Below are 5,322 nucleotides of genomic sequence, written 5' to 3' on the forward strand. Positions count from 1 at the left end.
ATCAACATCATTATATGATAAAGTTAGCGCACTTAAGTAAAATATTTAAGAAAAAAAGTGTGAAAAGATTGTTTTTGCTTTTGTACACAAACTGAATGTGTTAAGCGAGGAAATAATTCTCCAGTTTTTGGGCAAAACAAGAAATTTTGAAGGAAAGAATTTCAAGGAAATGAAACAGTGGATTTTGAAAATTGTAATAACGTGTATCAAAATTATAAATAGCTAAAGTGAAAACTAAAAATGAAAGATAAAAAGACAAGGAAAGGAAAGACAAGGGAAAATGTGTGTTTTGAGAGATTTTAATGAAAATAAAGGAATTTATAAAGTATCTGTTATCTTCTGTCAAACTTATGGATGTTGTTCTTCGCTGGGAAAAAATCTATAGACCAAAAAAAGAGTAACAAAGGCAAAAATGTAAAGAATAAACATACTCAGAACAATAGCGGTGCACAGTACACACTCACACACAGTAACAATGCAAAAGGAAGTGGAAGACTGAGCCTTCATCTCTGACTCATGTACTTCTTGGCACTATTTCTGGCTTTTCATCTACACTTCCTCTTATTCAGGTTGCTATACCAACAATTTTCTGATTCTGTCTGCTTCTCGCAGTTTCCAACTTCAGAGAATATTTATTAGGCTCAATCATTTTAGTGAAAAATGTTTGAGTTTTCTTCTCTGACAGGTTTCCCCCTTACACAGGTTCTGACATTCGTAAGTTTTACTGTATAAAATCTCCAAACTAGATCATTCAGATTCTTTTTTAGTTTGCTCTGTGTATTTACAGTTATTCAGAAAATTTCAGTTGCTGTTGGTGGTGGTAATTTTGCTAAGTATAAATTCAAGAACAATTCTAGGAGAATATTTTATTAACTGACATAGATATGTTTATAATTTTAATAGTCACTTGCACTAGGTACGTCAAGAATTTGGTGGTTTTTGTTTTGTTTTGTTTTTAAGATGCAACAGAAACTTAGGTAAATACATTTTTGTTATACTTTTTCATGGACAACAAATTAGCTCTGAAATAATAAAACATGTTCATATTGACATTATATTCCTTATAATCTTCATTCTGGAAATTTTACAACAGCATTTGACACAAATCAATTTCCTTTTATAATTGATTATCACAGGTCTGAACTCTCCTGCTTTGAGTCAACCTGTCGGAAGGAAGCCCAGCGCTGTACTGAGTCAGGAAGACAGCATGGCAGAGTGAAAACGCGATCTCTTTGTCTGCGGTGGACAAATTCAATTTCTTGGAACCTCATTTTCTTCACCCATAGTTGAGAGTAATAATATCCGTCTCCTCAAGGAGTTATTCAAAGGATTAAATGAGATCATTTTTAAAGCATCTGACAAGTGCCTATCACAGAGTTGCTGTTGTTGTTAGGTGCGGTTGAGTTGCTTCCTTCTCATAGCGACTTAACCATTGTGACACTAGGGCTCCTTTACACAGTTATTGGTGAGTAAATAAGACAAAGACCCTAAAGTAGGTGTGTCTAGTTGTAAGAAACAATTGAGAAAGAATACCTTTCTCAAGGTATTTTACAGAAAACTCTTTCCCAGGAGAAGACATAAGATGAGTAAGTTGTTCAGACCAAGAATTCTGAAATCTTTGAGAATTCTTAAACAGTATTTGATAAGTAGAAGCAGTGTGAATGATAATAATTTATACCAAAAGTTACAGTATATTATTTCAGAAACATCTGTTGATGTTCAAGATGCTATATTTGCTAATCCTAATCTATGACATTGAATTATTTCTACTGGTTAATATTAAGATCTTTAAAAATTTTTTTCCAATTTTATAATTTATATATAAACCAAAGGAGCCGTGGTGGCACAGTGGTTAAAGCAATAGACTGCTAACTGAAAGGTTGGCAGTTTGAAACCACCAGCCACTCTTTATAACCTTGGAAACCCTATGGGGTAGCTATGAGTCGGAATTGACTCAACGGCAGTGGGTGGGTGTATATAAACCCATTGCTATTGAGTCCATTGCTACTCCTAGTGACCCTATAAGATAGAGTAGAACTACCCCATAGTGTCCAAGACTGTAATCTTTACAGAAGCAGAGTGCAACATCTTTCTTCCGCAGAGCAGCTGGTGGGTTCTAACTTCTGACCTCTTGCTTAGCAGCTTAACTGCATCACCAGAGTAACTATATAATTTGTATATATGAATGGAAAAGATATCGGCAAGTATTACATCAAAATCTTAACATTGGAAAGGAACAGGGTTAACATCAATTTCTACTCACTTTTTTGGGTGTTTTTTTGTATTTCCCAAAATTTCTACAATGTACATACTTTGTTGTTATTAGGTGCCTTCCAGTCAGTTCCGACTCATAGCTACCCTATCTATGTACAACAGAACAAAACACTGCCTGGTCCTATACCCTCCTCACAATCATTGCTATGTTTGAGCACATTGTTGCAGCCACTGTGTCAATCCATCTTGTTGAGGGTCTTCCTCTTTTCCACTGACCCTCTGCTTTACCAAGCATGCTGTCCTTCTCCAGGGACTGGTCCCTCCTGATAATATGTCCAAAGTAAGCAAGATGAAGTCTTGCCATCCTCCCTTCTAAGGAGCGTGCTGGCTGTACTTCTGAGACAGATTTGTTTGTTCTTATGGCAGTCCATGGTATATTCAATAGTCTTTGCCAACACCATAATTCAAAGGCATCAATTCTTCTTCAGTCGTCCTTATTAATTGTCCAACTTTTGCATGCATATGAAGCGATTTAAAATACCATGGCTTGGCTCTGCCTCACCTTAGTCCTCAAAGTGACATGTTTGTTTTTAACACATTAAAGAGGTCTTTTGCAGCAGATTTGCCCACTGCAACATGTCATTTGATTTCTTGACTGTTGCTTCCATGGGCATTGATTGTGGATCCAAATAAAATGAAATCCTTGACAACTTCAATATTTTCTGCCTTTATCATGATGTTGCTTATTGGTCCATTTGTAAGGATGTTTGTTTTCTTTATGTGGAGGTGTAATCCATACTTCATCAGTAAGTGCTTCAAGTTCTCTTCACTTTCAGCAAACAAGGTTGTGTCACCTGCATATCGAAGATTGTTAATTAGTCTTCCTCTAATCCTGATGCCTCGTTCTTCTTTATAGAGTCAAGCTTCTCCGATTATTTGCTCAACATACACATTGAGTAAGTATGATGAAAGGATACAACGCTGACTCACACCTTTCCTAATTTTAAACCATGCAGTATGCCCTTGTTCTGTTTGAACGACTGCCTCTTGGTCTATGCTCAGATTCGACAAGAGCACAATTAAGTGTTCTGGAATTCCCATTCTTCCCAATGTTATCCATAATTTATTATGATCCACACAATCCAATGCCTTTGCATACTCAGCAAAACACAGGTAAACATCTTTCTGGTATTCTGTTTTCAGCCATGATCCATCTGACATCAGCAAAGATATCCTTCATTCCCCATGCTTTTCTGAATTCAGCTTGAATTTCTGACAATTCCCTGTTGTCATACTGCTGCAACCATTTTTTAATTATCTTCAGCATGATTTTACTTGCACGTGATATTAATGGCATTGTTTGATAATTTCTGCATTCTGTTGGATCATCTTCCTTTGGAATGGGCACAAATATGGGTCTCTTCCAGTCGGTTGACTAGATAGCTGTCTTCCAAATTTCTTGGCATAGACAAGTTAGCACTTCCAGTGTTTCATCTGTTTGTTGAAACAGCTCAGTTGGTATTCCATCAGTTCCTGGAGCCTTGTTTTTCACCAATTCCTTCAGTGCAGCTTGGACTTCTTCTTTCAGTACCATCGGTTTTTGATCATATGCTACCTCAGTGAAATGGTTGGAAGTAGACCAATTCTTTTTGGTACAGTAACTCTGTATGTTCTTTCCATCTTCTGTTGATGCTTCTTGCACCATTCATTTTTCTTCCTGTAGAATCCTTCACTATTGCAACTTGAGGCTTGAATTTTTTCTTCAGTTCTTTCAGCTTGAAAAATGCCTACTATGTTCTTCCCTTTTGGTTACCTAACTCCAGGTCTTTGCACATTTCATTATAATAGTTTGTTTTGTGTTCTCGAGCCATCCTTTGAAATCGTCTGTTTAGCTCTTCTACTTCATTATTTCTTCCTTTTGCGTTAGCTATTCTACATTCAATAGCAAGTTTCAGAGTCTCTTCTGACAACCATTTTGGTCTTTTTTTTTTTTTCCTTTTCTGTCTTTTTAATGGCCTTTTGCTTTCTTCATGTATAATGTCCTAGATGTCACCCCACAACTCACCTGGTCTTCAGTCATTAGTGTTCACTGCATCAAATCTATTCTTTTTTCTTTTTTATTGTTGTAGTTTAGATCAAGTTTACATTTCAAATCAGTCTCCCATGCAAAAATTTATACATACATTGTTATGTGACCCTAATTGCTCCCCCTTTACTGTGACAGCACACTTTTCCTTTCCACCCCTGATTCCCAAATATCCATTCAACCAGCTCCTAACCCTCTCTGCCTTCCCATCTCACCTCCGGACAGAAGTTAACCAATTAGGCTCCTGTATCTACTTGAGCTAAGAGGCACACGCCTCATGAGTATCACTTTTTCTCCCACAGTCCAATCCAATCCCTGTCTGAAGAGTTGGCCTCGCAAATTGTTTTAGTTCTGGGCTGAGAGAATCCTGTGGCCATTCTTTCCAGGGTTCCTCCAGTCTCATTCAGACCATTAAGTCTGGTCTTACTAGAATTTGAGTTCTGTACCCTGTCTTTCTCCTGCTCCATCCGGGACTCTCTGTTGTGTTCCCTGTCAGGGTGGTCATTGGTGGTAGCTGGGCACCATCTAGGTCTTCTGGTCTCAGGCTGATGAAGTCTCTGGTTTATGAGGCCCTTTCTGTCTCTTGGGCTACTACTTTCCTTGGGTCTTTGGTGTTCTTCATTCTCCTTTACTCCAGGTGGCTGGGACCAATTGATGCACCTTAGATGGCCGCTTGCAAGCTTTTAAGACCCCAGACATCACTTACGGAGGTAGGATGCAGAACATTTTCTTAATAAGCTTTGTTATGCCAATTGACCTAGATGTCCCCTGAAAGCATGGTCCCAAGATCCCTACCCCTGCTACTCTGTCTCTTAAAGGGTTGATTGTATTCAGGAAACTTCTTAGCTTTGGTTTAGTCCCGTTGTGCTGACTTCCCCTCTAGTGTGTGCTGTCCTTCCCGTCACCTAAGATAATACTTGTCTACTATCTGGTTAGTCAATAACCCTCACCCTCCCTCTCCACCCTCGTAACCATCAAAGAATATTTTCTTCTGTGTTTAAACCTTTTCTTGAGTTCTTATA

This window comes from Trichechus manatus, unplaced genomic scaffold (genome assembly GCF_000243295.1).
Source record: "Trichechus manatus latirostris isolate Lorelei unplaced genomic scaffold, TriManLat1.0 scaffold00262, whole genome shotgun sequence".
In the NCBI taxonomy this organism is placed as follows: domain Eukaryota; kingdom Metazoa; phylum Chordata; class Mammalia; order Sirenia; family Trichechidae; genus Trichechus; species Trichechus manatus.